General features: G+C 37.2%; 1 protein-coding gene across 1 annotated transcript in view; it reads left to right on the forward strand.

Moving 5' to 3' along the window:
- Cntnap2 (contactin associated protein 2) overlaps positions 1–15,059 on the forward strand; it is a 1,600,222-nt gene that overhangs the window by 395,024 nt on the left and 1,190,139 nt on the right. The gene's annotated exons all lie outside the window — the stretch shown is intronic.

Genomic DNA, 15,059 nt, shown 5'->3' on the forward strand with positions numbered 1-15,059 from the left:
AGAAAATTTCAAGGCAAACGGAAGGAATTAAAAATAATCACTCTAAGTGAGGTAACTAAGACCCAGAAAGACAAACATGATATGTACGCATCCATAAGTGAATATTTGCTGTAATGTAAAGGATAATTATGTTGCAATTCATGGGCTCAAAGAGGCTAGGTAATAAGTAGGTCCCAATGGACCTCATGGATCTCTCTGGGGAAAGGAAATGAAGGAAATCTCCTGGGTGGACTGGGGGTGGATAGGGATGAAAACTTGAGGGATGGAATGGAGAGTGCAATGTCGGGGAGAGTACTGAGAGATTTGACCAAAAAGGGAGCCTTTTCGAAGTTGGGTATTTCTTCATCTTAAAGTCTTCAGAATCTTAGCAAATTTAGTTATAAAATAGAAAAATTGGAAGTCGTAAACATAGGATTTAGTCTGGACATATCTAATTTGATAATTTAAAGTTACAACAAAAGTGGATCACATTGAACATGTCATTCAAAACTAGAGGTTCTGATGATGAATTCTTATACCTCAGTCTTAGCGTTTTATGGGTAGCAAATTCATATGCCATGCAGAAACAAAGGTGATGGGATGATAGTATATATACAATCCCAGAGGATGGGTTTGAATATATTCTTGAGAATTTTTGGACCTAGTGCCAGCCTTACTCTGCAGCCCCAGGTACAAAGAGAGGCAATGGCAGACCTCCAAATCCACGTGGCGTGAAATGTTATTCATTACAGTGAGCAGTGAAGACAGAGCAGTCCAAATTACATCTGTTTCCCTTTCACTTTATTTCTTTGTGTTCCTCTGCCTTCTCATTTGCAAGAAAATAAGCTGAATCTAGAGAGTCAGCAAAAGTATAAACAATGAAGTTACCTATACACTAAGCAAGATGCCTCAATTCATCCCAAATTCCTAATGTTAAGATGCAAACCTGAGTCTGTCTTTCCAGGTCTGTGTGAGGGTACCTAGGAACACACAGCATTTCAAGTCAATTAAGCTAAGAAATAGCCCATGACAATAGTAACAAGTAATACCAGCCTGCTTATGACATGCAAGTAGTGTGTTCTGAAGCATGTGTTGATTCTCTACTAAGTTCTTTAGAGTGCCTTATAGTTAGCAGAGCTTTGCAATTCTCTGAAGGTCATAGGGTGGCCCAGTTGCAAAACAAAACCTTGGAAAATTTAACCAAATCTCTGTCACCTCTAATCGGCTGGGAACTAAAGTCTGTAGGAGGGGAAATACATCATCTTGCTCTTCAATATGATCCTGATTTCAAAAAGAATAGAAGCAAGTATGATACAAGTTTCTGATATTGATGAGAACAGCTGTTTTGTGTGCTAGGTTGCTTATGCAAAAATGGAAAGGAACCTGAGAGGAGCAAGTCATTCATTCAGTAGTTGTTAAAAGTCATTCCTTCATCCTCAATAGCCCCAGGTAACAGCGGCACAGCCCGTCTTCTCTAATTTGCTTAGATTAATTTTCCCATATTTTAGAATTAAAATAATTCATCTTCCTACATTTGTGTCTATTTTAACAAGGCCCTACGAATATGTTTAATATATTCATACTTATAAATCATTTATTAGATTCCACTCCTAAGAACTGCAACATAATAAAGATTTAACATTTGTTTTCTCTTTGAAAAAAATCGTATGATAGTTAGAATATGATATTTTGTACTCCTATTTGCGAATTGTGGCTGTCTTAGTTTCTTTCCCCATTACTATGAAAAAATACTCTGACTAAAGCAAAATAAGTAACAAAGAATTTATTCTGCTCAAAATTCCCACTCCTAATGAAGGTGGAAAACTCACAGTAGCAGGAACTGGAGGCAGCTGGTCACATGACATTGCCAGTCAAGAACCAGGAAATACTAGCACTCACTCTCAAGTTAGGTTTCTTCATTTTCCATTTGATACAAGGCCGGATACCCTGCCTAGAGAATAGTCTCACCCATATTAGTTAAAATCGTTAAGTCATTCCTTGCAGGTCTACCCAGAGGCCCATCCCCTAGGTGATTCCAGGCTTTGTCAAGTGAACAATGAACACTGGCTCAAGAGTTATCGCTGGCATCCAAAGTGACTATTTGAGAAAAATCATCCAATGCCTGTGAGTTTGATGTTTTACAATTGACTTTCAGGAAGCCCAATTGATAAGGTGTCGAAATGGTGGAATGTGTGGCAATAAAGATGAAATTCTCTGAAATTTTGAATTATGCAACTTTGTGATTAAAGAAAGTGCTAAATTCTTTGTACACTTGGTCAAGGTACTCTGATCATGAGGGACAGTACCTTTGGGGGCTCAGAGGGAGCTAAGGGATTATGCTTTCCACTCCCTCATTTCACAGGCTCTTGGAGGGAATTGGTTATGTAGGGGTGAAGTGGCCTTGGTGAGAGTCAGGTCACCAACTCAGAGCAGGGTTCTTCCACAGTCTGGTGTGGTGAGTATGGCGCTACTGATGCTAGGGCCATGGACAATCACTTTAATTTCTGAGAAATTTTCTGCCTCAGCACAGCATTTACGGCAAGAAAGAAGATGCATGCTGTGCTTCTGGGTCTCCATGAGCAGAGACTCAACCATTGACATTTTAAGGACTTTAGCACTCTACTATAAATGGCATGGGTAACAGTATTTAATCTGCCGTGACTTGGGAAGTACATGAATTGCTAGGATTGACCTAAACTGCAAAAAAGCCTGTCAAATATAGAAAGCTGAAAATAAGATGTGCAGGCACTGTATCAAAATGTGTCCTATTTGAAAATTCAGTCTCCTTCCAAATAACCCCCAAAATACTTTACTAAAATTAATATGGATTTGTGATGTTTTTGCCCTTTTGTGATCTGACTCTCTATTCACGAAGCTACAGAATTCTGCTACATTATCAGTGGGTTTCCAATGTCTCTTAATAGGGCAGGCTTTTATTTTATTTTTCTTCCTTGATTTGTGGGATGGAAAGAAATTTACAGCATAAACTACACATAATAATAACTAAAATTTAAATTATTAGATGATAACTAAAATCATAAGTGACTTTAAATTAATTTAGGGCTTATAGACGTTACAGATTAATATTCTATTTTTAGAAGACTCGGTGAAAAGGCTTATTTTCATGTTGAAATTTTAGAGCATAATATGTTTTATAAAGTCACAAATAGTGAGAAATAATCAAAACAAGTAAGTAAAATGGAGCATTTACGCATTTCCTCACAAGAACTAAAACTCAGAGGATGTGATTTGTGTTCTGTGATTCTCTGAGCAACTGAGGTTTTACATATACATGTATTACTAAAACAAATTTTGCGTTTGTAAAGTCCTTAGTGAATATATCATCCACACACTTAAGGGGCTTTAACCACATGAAAAATGGGGAACTTGCGACTATAAGATTAGCTATAGGCCACATGAATTAATATGTGTGTTCATGAAATGAGAACAATTAAATGGAATAATAATGACATTTTATTCCTTTACGTAATATTGGCCTTATATGGCCCACACTTTTCTTAATGTTGTTAGCTAGCCAAAGATAAACTGAAACTCCTGGTCCTCTTGCTTGCAATGCCAGAACTAGCTTACACAATGCTCAAAATCAAACCTATTGTCTTCTGCATTCTAGGCAAGCACTCTGCCAAGTGAGGCACATGGCTGCACCATTCTGAACATTTTATAAAGATGATCACAAATGTATGTTCATGATCCTCAAGAATCATTTAAATATTGTATATTGTCTTTAAGATGTCTGTGACAGTTTGAGATGGTTCTGCAGTCTCCATTTAAAAACAACTGTTTGAAGTGTTCATTGTTCACTTCCATGTGTAATGAGACACACATGAATTTGCCAGTACAGACCCAAACCTCGGCTTCCTGGGAAAACACATGTTTGAGTTCCTAAGATCCTTAGATCACTACATATCTATCCACCAATCAATATGTGACATTGTTTTAAAGATGTCTTACAGAGTCTGCATTATGCTTCATTTCCATTGAATGTAAGGCAAACAGTCCTAAATAAAGCTTATGCTAGACAAACTGTCAGACCATCACAGCTTTCTCATGATGAGAAGTTCCCACCAGACCTTTCACATGAGATGCAGGCACCCTAATCCCCTACAAAACTGACAAGGTTGTCCAGAATGTGGTGTTAAAGAGATCATAGAAAGCACACTCTCCATAGTGCAAAAGTTGAAACCTGAACCTAGAGTCTGGTCTTCTTCATCTCTTACAGGATACATCCTGGGTGTCCCTATTTTCTTCAGCTCTGCACAGAGATGCTAGCCTGATATTAGTGTTGCTTTAGAAGTTATGAGTAATTTCTTCAGCAAGTAACTAGATCTGAGGATACAGAATGGTGCATAATAAATAACTGACTATATCTGATAGTTATCCTTTGGGTTCAGGCTGTGACAAGTAACAAAATACGACAAAACAAGGATGACATATAGAACGTTTCTAACAGTTGTCTTCCTGAGAAGTCCCAGCTAAGAACCTGGCAGGATTGTCAGCTGAGACATTGCCAATACATACATGTCATCTCATTGTACTCTCGTGTAGTGAAAGGGCCAAGGAATTCTGAGGTCTTTGTGTGAACATTGATGCCAACCATGAGGGTTATATTCTGATGAACCAATCGCCTCCCAGAGCCATCACCTCTTGAAGTTATCACATCAGTTTTTGCTTTATACAACAATATTATGGGAGGTACTCAAATTTCAGAGCATTCTCTTCTAACCATCCCAAATTCATGCCCTTCTCAGATGCAAAATGCATTTAGTCCATCCCAGCAATTTCAAAAGTCTTAAACTCTAGCATCAGCTTTAAATTTTTAAGGCCTGTATCTCAAATTGGTAACTAAGTGAGTTATGTGCAAGACTACAGGTATGACTTTCACATTGAAAAAATCATTTTGTCTTTCATAATGTTTAAATAACACCAGCATCACTAGACACCTTCCGCAGTTACAAAATGGATAAAGGTCGCCCCCTTGCAAGCTTAGCACATCTCACACAGCCTCTTTTCTCCACTATTGTCAAATATTAGTCATTAAATCAGTTTCCTAGTTACTTTTCTATGTTGGTAGATAATCAGAAACAAATATGCCTGTCACCCAGATCTGGATCAAAACTGAGAAGGCAAGGGAGACACTTCAACAGACCGAAATGATTTTAAGAAGCCAACAACATTCATGGGCACAAGCTGGTTGTCTCCTCAGAGTGAGAAAGTTCTAAGGTCTATTCCAGGAACACCATTCATTTTATCTTTGTCGGGGCTGAGTCTCTGGTCAAGTGGCAGGAACATTATTTGTTTGTAGAAATAAATTAATTCAGCCTGTTCACCAAGGTGCGCGTGAGTGTGTGGGTGTCACACAGTAAAGGACAACACCTTTACAGTTCCTTCACAGTGAATCAGGTCTCCTCCAGTGCCCAAGTTACTGAAGTGTGAGAATGACCAGGTCTCAGAGAACCACTTCGAGCTTTGACAGGCAGGACAAAGCCTACTCTGGTGGAGAGGAGAGACCACATTTTATTTCAAAGCATGTATACATTATGAGCTTTCTTTGTCCTATTTTATGCTTGAGGTAAGTTCCACCCAAAGGTATATGAAATCAGACCACACATAAACGTAGTGCTGATGTACAACACCATAGAAACAAGTCCACAATACACTGAGCATATGTTCAGTTCTTTGCAGATAATAAGAAATTGTTAGAATCAACTCATTTACTTTTCAAGAAAATAGAATAAAGAAGCTTAAGGTTGTTCACCAGTTAACTCTTATACATTACACTGATTTCATGAACAACTGTGGGAATAGTTGGTGAAATGCATATCTATGGGGTCTGCATCAGGCTTGTAATTTTAAAGGGGTAGCTTGTGCAACTGCTGTTCTTTGATTTCTTATGGACTTGAGAACATGCTAGCATAGAGCACTGGAATATGGGGTAGCTAAAGAAAAGACAAGTCTCTAAAATCATGTTTAACAATTAAGACAGTTAAGTAAATTAAAATATTTAATTATTACTCATAATTATTAATTTATGTGTGGAGGTCCTAAATCAAAATTGTAGGTTAGTAGGTTAGTTCTCATTCTGCTTGTTTGTTGGTTCTAGGAAGAGAATTCATGGTGCCAGACAAGCCCCTTTATAGAGCAAGCCCCTTTACCTACAGAGCCATCTCAATGGCTTGTATTTAGTGCTTTGGAGAGTAATTTTTGACCTTAGTTAAGGGTATATTCTATTCCATTCCATTAAGCCTTTGGTTTATTCAACTCCAAGATTCTTCTTTTATTTGATCAAAATTTGTATCTTTCTCTCATTTTCCTACAAATTATGATGAGATTTTCTTTAAATGTTGAAGAAGAAATGAGAACTAGAGTGTGGTCAATCTGATATGAACTGGTATGTAGCACTTGAAGACAGTTTATTATTCCCTGTTTCGCAAGAGAAGAGTGTAAACTTCAATACTGGATCAGTTGAAATGGGGTTACAGTGATTCACCAGCCTCTGTCAGGGTGTGCTGTGAATAACAGTTCCTTGTACTTTGCATAGAAATGGGTAAGGCCTAGAAGGCAGTCATGACTTTGGTTACATGATCTTTACTGCCCAGGAACTGTACCTAGTTGTCAGACACCTGATCTTGAGACAAAATGAAAGGTGAATAGTGACTGAGAACATGTTCTTTCAGTATAAGTAGCATCTGGGTTGCAAATCCTCCAAGATTGTTTGCATTTGGGCTGTGTGCTTGAAGGCTTGTCTAACTCAAGAAAGGACAGTCTTCCAGGATCAGCCAGACCAAATTGTTAAAGCACAAAAGGAGGACAAGACATCATTAAGACAGGGAATTGGAAGTGAACCACAGATATAACAAGAAGTGTCTAGAGAGGCTGCCACTGATTTCCATCCCTCCTTGTTTCCACCTCTCCTCCTCTGCTAATAGGAAGTATTGATGTTTTCCTCAATGTTAATGACATTCTATAATAGCACCTCCAAAAAACCTCCTAGTTCCATTTCTCCAGAACCATATCTGCAGCACTAAGATTTAGACGATCATACTGAGAGTGATGTTTTAAATGGAACTAGTGATGCTTTTGCTTGTTTGTTGGTTTGTTTTTAAACCAATGAATGCTAGGAATTCTTTGCATCAAAAGGGGCTCTGAGGATTTGCTTGATGCCTGTTTCTTACATTTATTTTATAACCTTTAATTGGAGCTCACCATTTAGACATTTTTTTTTTTCTGGCAGAAATGCAGATTATTTCATAATCAACACTATAGAATTCCTTTTTGTGGTTTTCATTTTCTTTAATTTTAATTTATTTTTTATTTCATTTTACATTTTATCCAGTTTCCCCTCTTCCCCCTTTCTACTCCCAGTCCTCTTCCCATCCGCTCCTCCCAATTGGTAAGGGCTCCCATGGGAAATCAACAAAGTCTGGCACATTAAGTTGGGGCAAGACCAATCCCTCCCCTCTGCATTAAGGTTGAACACAGCATCCCACCATAGAGAACGGGCTCTGATAATCTAGCTCATGCACCAGTGATAGATCCTGGTTCTACTGCCAGGTACCTCACAGATAATCCGTGCTTCACCACTGTCTCCCACATACAGAGGGCCTAGTTTGGTACCATGGATACTCCGCAGCTGTCAGTCTAGAGTTCCTGAGTTTCCACAGCTTTGTTCAGCTGTCTCTGTAGATTTCCCCTTCATGATCTTGACCTGACTTGCTCATGTATTTCCTCCTCCCTCTCTTTGATTGAATTTCCAGAGGTCAGCCTGGTACTTGGCTATGGATCTCAGCATCTGGTTCCATCAGTTGCTGGATGAAGATTCTGTGATGATAGTTGGAATATTCACCAATCTTATTTCAGTGGAAGGCCCAATTCAGGCTCTGTCTCGGCTATTACTAAGAGTCTTAGCGGGAGACATTCTTGTGGATTCTTGGGAATTTCCCTAGCACCAGGTTTCTTCTTAACCCCATGGTGACTCTCTTTATCAAGGTCTCTCTTTTATTGTTCTTCCACTCTGCCCTTCTTTCCCCTCAACCATTCCGTTCCTTCATGCTCTCATCTCCTATCCTCTCTCCTTTACAGCCCTTCCTTGCCTCCATATGGACCTCCCAGGAAATGGGAATTAGATGAGATCACTGAAGAATTCTTTTCATTGGACAATAATGTTAGCACAGAGAAGGCAATCATAATTTCTCTTTTGTTTTATGAAAAAAAATAGCTTCCTCCTGGATTTTTCTACAAATAAAAATTTTGAAAATTTTTAGAAAATTCATATTATTTATGCAATATGAGGTTTATGAGAATTATAAGCCACTTGGAAAGAAGATTTTCTGATTTCCAGGTGTCCTGTGAGCTGTTAGAGGTGGGAGAGAAATTGGTAGGTGGTCTTTGTAATGATGTACATGCATGCGAATGACCATTCATGGAAGCAGAGGGCACATTGAGTTTTCTTTTTGTGTTTGATATTGAATAATGAAATTTTGGTAATGTGATTTCAAAATTTACTAACATTTTTCCTATGTCTACTCTGTTTTCAATGAGCCAACCGCATAAGGAACTACTCATATGTCATTGCACATTAATAGATTTTCATGAAGTAATTCAATAAAAATAAAATAAATACAGGAACAAATCCATCTTTCCTCTGAATGTCAATAAATATTTAATCTCAATTTAGTCCAAAATAACTGTGTTAAAGGAATGTCTTACTAACTTAATAACCATGTTGAAAGATTATCTTAATAAGCTTGCCAACTCTAATCTTACAACAAGTAAGTTTCTCTTCAATACATTCAATTAAAAGAAAAATGTGTTACAATAAAACTCATGTAGAAGTTAAATGTCTAAGCCTTTGACTTATAAACCAATACCATATGAGTATAACTACTATAATTCGTTTTAAACTAATTATATAGAAACCCACAAACACACATCCCTTACATGATATTTGTTTTTATCTTAGAAAATTAATTTCACCAAATTTTGTATGGGTTTGTAGGGATGCAGGAACATAGCTCATTTCCCATTTTGCCTTGATATTTCAAAGACACATTGTAGTTAGATCACTTTAAGAAGAGTTTATAAAGCTGAGAATGCAAAGTGTAATAATACAAAGTCTTTTCCTTAGAATGCAATGTCCCCAGAGGAAATGAGACCCTAACAATATAGTTTCAGCACAACCCAAAGAATTATGACATCAAGTTTGGCAAGGTCCAGTGGGTTATTAGGGCATCACTGTCTTATAGAGACAAACTTTCCAGTGGGTAAGTCTTTTCTAAAACTTGGGCAATGGTTGAAGTGTGATCAGATGAAGACAACATGTCCATTCTCATTGAGACTCCCATGATCTCAACCAGATTTTCAGTTGGTTTAGCATCTTATTTTAATAAACAATGGGGAATGTGCTCTGAGTAAGAGACAGTGGGGAGGATGCAGGAATTGCTATTACTAAAGTTTATNACAGAACATAGGCTTTCCTATTCTTGGCAAAAATCTTTATATGAGAAGAGTTTCCAGTTTCTAGAGCATCAGTGCAAGGGTTAATTGACAGGAGTATAGGAATTATTCCCTTAAGTCTGCAAATACAATGTATGTTACCAAATGTGAGGCAGCTGTATTATTATATATAAAGGGAGTACATAAGTTTTAAACTTAAGAAGTGCTATATTTTCCAGGACATGGACGTAGTTATGATATGGGTTGGGAAAAGGTAGAAGAGCTCCAAAAAGATCTTGCTCTACAGCTTAAGTGACTTAGTGTTAAATTAGACAGCAAGGGCAAGGAAGCCCATAAAAGGAGATACATACTTGACGAGTAAAGACAAATATACTTGGGGAATATCAATGTGGATCAGTCTTCCAGGCAGTTAGGGTTTTGGTGTGTAAACTATATAGAGAAGTGGCAACCAAGTTGGTGAAAAAAAAGAAATATTTTCTATGTGACTTCACAAGAGAAAAAGGATCAGAGTAATAAAAGAGAAGCCATATTTTGAAGAATAAGAGAGAAGAAAACTCTCTGAATCAATAAAGGAGTGATAAAAGACATAAATGACATCAAAAACCAAATATGAAAGTTAAGGAAAAGAGCAAACTAGTTTTAATTCTAGCCATTCTGGTCATGGCTTTTTGTGGTGGGTAACCTATGTTCCATGACTAAGGAAATCTGTAAAGTGCAAATAAGAACAGCCATAAAAACAAACCAAGGTGATCCTGTTGCCGTGAAGAAGGTACACATTGTAGATGGCTCCAACTTCTAGAACTTAAATTTGTACTACATCTCCTGATATTTCCTATCTTTGCTTAGAGATTGGCATAGGCTGGCATGACATTGTACTTGGAAGCATACAAGTGGGTGGAAGCAACTCAGTATACAGAAACTTCAGGCTGAGTGAGGCCTATGGTCATAGCGTGAACTTCCCTGGGGACTTTTTGTAGCCCATGTTCCCAGAGAAAATCCTAATGAAGGATCCTCTCCACTATCTGTGGAACTGAACACTGTGCTGAGATCCCTGTCTTCCCTACATCAGTGCACCGGGAACTGAGGGGGCTCCTGTGTAAGCACTGTAGATCTGCAGCACAGCAGGGGGAAACCATAACTCATAGTAACAACTAACCAATGCCAGGTTTATGACATGGTATGAAGCAATGACAAAGAAAAGTTGTACAAAGAGTTACATTTTAGTTTTCATGAAAGTGATTGCAGTTCTTTTTTATTGTTTATTTTCCAACTAGTCTAGATCTAGTCAGATTGAAAGGATCTATTAAAATAACCCACTTCAGTTCTTTAGGCTTAAGTCACAACTACACTGAATGGAAAGAGCCTTGAAAAATGTAATAAGCTCCAAGCACATGAAAAAAATCAAGAGATAGATTCCATCAGAGTTCATGTCTACTCTAGTTAATTCCTACCCACAATCATAACCCTAGAACTTATCTACAATTATCAAAGACTTTCCTGATGATTGGGACTTATCTGATGATCGCAGCTATATGTCTACTTATAATTGTCCATTAAAGAAGAAAAAGGTGATTTTAGAAATGTCATCCAATCCAGTCCTTTAATTTTAGGCTAAATATAACAAAAGTTTTTATGATACTAGTTTACTAAAATGCAAATGACAACATGCCAGATATTCAACACATCTTTCTTGAACATTGATCAGCAATGATTTTTCTACCCCCGAAGTTCTTATAAGACTAGTTAGAAAAAACCTGATTTCAGAGGTTTCCTTTTTGCTAGCTTAACTCCAAGGTCATTGAGATGGCCTGTCTCAAGGAAACAAAGCCAAGAGTTAAAGAGAAGAGCATGCATATGCTCCTCTAGTTTCTGCATGTACACAAGCACACACATCTACACACTCCTATGTGCATACACCACACACACACAAACACACACACACACAAACACACACACACACAAACACACACACACACAAACCAAGTGGACTTTCACACCTATACATACACAAGGAATAAATATGAAAGGGTAGTAAGAATAAAAATGTCCATCATATTATTTCATGAAGTAGATCAACATTTATAAATATTGACACATGATTTCAAAAAATATAGGGATGTGTCTTTATGCAAAAATTGATATTCTAGTGAATTACATCTTATATTTTTAAATCTGTTTAGAAATTAATTTCAAATGTTTGAAGTGACTTGGTATTTATATATTATGAATTCTAGTATGATTATAAATTTAATTTTTTTCACACACAAATATTGTTATATATTAATACATATAAACAGTGTATATTTATATATTTTATATAATGCTATATATTCTAGAGTACATGCAACAACCTATATCATTTTATACTATATTCAAGTTTCATACATAGATTACACTCATATACATATATATATAATGTATAGATTATGCCACACTTAGGATAAATGCATATCTTGTTAGATAAGTTCAAAAATCTAACATTTGGACAAATTTACTGATTATTAACATTACTTGTAAAAATGATTTATAGGATTTACATTCTACTTTTAATATATGTTAAGAAATTTTGAAACAGTGAACATGTTTTTGGTAGAAATATATCCAAGATATTTTAAAATAAAATGCAGTGCTTACATGATAAAAATTCTCCAGAACATCTTATACAAATTCAGAGACTAAAAAGCCTCAGCCCAATTAACAAAACAAGAACGGCCTCATTGCACAAGGATTTGATGAGTTGGGTACACTCCCAGCTCCCTGAGTTATTGTTAGAAGCAAAATTGTGGAAACACTATGATTTGACATTCACTTTTGAATAGCCATTATTGTTGTTCAGATTGCTTAAACAGTTCAACCACACATATTTAATCACTGCAGAGAATTCTTAATTTTAGGGAGTGATAAGTAATCAAAATCATAGAAAAAAATTAGCTTTGTCCTAAAATAAGCACAATATATTATTAGACTTCAAGTGAAATTTAAATTTATTTTTCATAGGAAATAGAACTAATCTGTGGTGGGTGTTATTTGCATTATTGTACAATATCCCAAACTCTTTTAAAGGATTATGATAGGTGTTTAAGTATAAATTATAATACACAGATCATTTCAGGGAGTTTTATCATTTCCAAACTAGCTCTCCACTCACCGTCACAAGAGAGTATGTGGATATTTCAAAAGAATTTAAGCTATTCATAGAGGAACAGATTTGACTTTGTAATGTAGGAGGTCTGGCTTGAAGATCATTTTATCAGTTTTTCAGCCCACCACTAAGGATTTATCATGGGTAAAATGAGAGTGGGCAACGTGAATAACTTCTCTTCATGATTTTCATCAGTATTATAGGACTGTATAGAGGCAATAAACCACACCCATTTTCTCTGTCACACCTTCCCATTGTTCTAAGTGTGAGGCAAGAAAGTATCCACATTTGTACAAATCTGTTCCTGGCACTGCATACAGATTTCTACATATATAAACATATAAAAGTAGAGATTTCTTGCCTTTATCTAGGCTGAAGGGACATTTGCTTCCTGGAATCTGAATGAGAAACATTACGAGACCTGGATGGAGGAGGGTGGTCCTTGGACTTCCCACAGGGCAGGGAACCCTGATTGCTTTTTGGGCTGACGAGGGAGGGGGACTTGATTGGGGGGGGGGGGGGGGAAGGGGAGGCGGGGGGGTGGGGAAGAGACAGAAATCTTTAATAAATAAATAAATAAATTAAAAAAAAATATATATAGAAGGCATATAAAACAATGATGGCTCTATTATTCAATTGCCACTGATAGGAAGTTGGGGGAAAATTACTCTCCAGAGGTCATAACTGACTCCCTTCTCAGGTTTTTTATTTATTCACTTTTCAAGAAAAGAAAAAAGAAAAAGAAATTTCTCCCAACTGTGGGCTTATAAATACAACCTGAGATCCGAATAGAATATCGGGTGCTGTTTTTTTCCTGCCTTTATCTCTCATCATGGATGATGAAGATGTTGCCACTGGAGTTCAGCTATGACAGGATAGATGATTAAGATCTAGTTTAATTGGCTTTACAGTGTGAACAGGAGCCAAGACTTAATGATTGTTCCCCCACCCTCTGTATTAATATAAACTCTGGGATGCGGTTGGTGAGAGCAGGAGTCTAATGATTATGAAGGGCTCTTTATGGACAACAGCGCTGATTATACAAAAACGCAGGGCACATGGTTAAGTTTGCCTCTTGAAGCTTTCAGTTAATGAATATGCCTTTAATAATGTATTTGTTTGCGATATGAATGTGTGTTGACGTTCTGATATATGCGCGTGTGTGTATTTGAGCCTGTGGAAGTAAGAGGCCAAAGTCATGAATTTTCCTATGTCTCATCCTTAGGTTTTGGAGACAGGATCTTAGTGAACCTGAAGTTTATAGATTCAGCAAGATTGGCTGAAGAGTAAGCTTTGGGGCTTCTCCTGTCTTTACCCAGCCTGGGCTGACATTACAAGCTAGCCGCACCACTCCTAGCTTTCCATGTGCTTCCATATCTAGCGCTTTACTAACTGAAGCTTCTACTAAGCTCCTCTTTCAACTTTTGAAAACAGCATTATTTCAACTTTGATTTAAAGGCATAAATTTGAGATCATCACCTCCGTGCTTTTAAAGCATGTGAAAACTATTGACGAGTTTATGGAAAACTTACCTTTAGCCTTAGATAATGTTAGAAACAGTTGCTGCTGTTCACTCTGTAGAGAACAAATGCTTTACAGGTGGTAATCAAAAAGGGCTGGATGGTAAGAGTATCCCTCACCTCTTCTGACACCATGTTGGGGACAAAGCTGGTCAAATGGTTCACTCTACTTACCACAAGTCAAACTGCTCCCCGCAGTACTGGAACTAAGCACATGCTAGAAAATCAGAACATAAAATGAGAAAACATTTCTCCAGTGAGCTTTCAACTCCCTGTTCTTTCCCCAACTGTCTTCACGTGGGAGTGTTTTAGGAAGAACTCTCGTAGCCTCAAGGCTGACTTTGTCCAGAACTATGCTTTTCAGCTACTAGAACAATTCAGTTTGACCAAATTTTCTGAAATATAAAAATGAAAAGGTAACAGACTCAGGATTTTGAAAGTATCTTCACAATACATATCTAAAAGTAGCAACTCCCATGCTGGCTGTAGAAATATTTGATGTATATTTTGCTAATTCTCCTTAGTGTCATTCCACCATCTGGAAACCCACTGCCCAGGCATGGATAATACACATCCCTCGCTCACTGAACAAGTGACTAAATGACTGTGGAAAGGTGCAACAATGATGGAGCAAACATAATACACAATCTGCATTCTCACCCAATTCTGAAAATGTCAATGGGACCCCTACATTCAAATTAGAGTTCCTCCAGTCAGTCACAGTACGACTGGATAGTTGTTTTCCAGCTCAGAAATGGTAACCCAGGATATCTGAGTTTAATCATTGGAGCCTAAATCATTTGTGCCACATTTCCCCACTCCAAAGGCAAGGGGCCAATATGCAGTCTGGGACAGATATCCGAAGCTACCAAAGAGGTCATATTGGAAAAGAGTGCCTAAAATGTAATTAGCTGACCTTGATGAATTTTTAAAAAGTAGAGATA

This window comes from Alexandromys fortis, unplaced genomic scaffold (genome assembly GCF_014885135.2).
Source record: "Alexandromys fortis isolate MF-2015 unplaced genomic scaffold, M_Fortis_MF-2015_v1.1 scaffold_133, whole genome shotgun sequence".
NCBI lineage: Eukaryota > Metazoa > Chordata > Mammalia > Rodentia > Cricetidae > Alexandromys > Alexandromys fortis.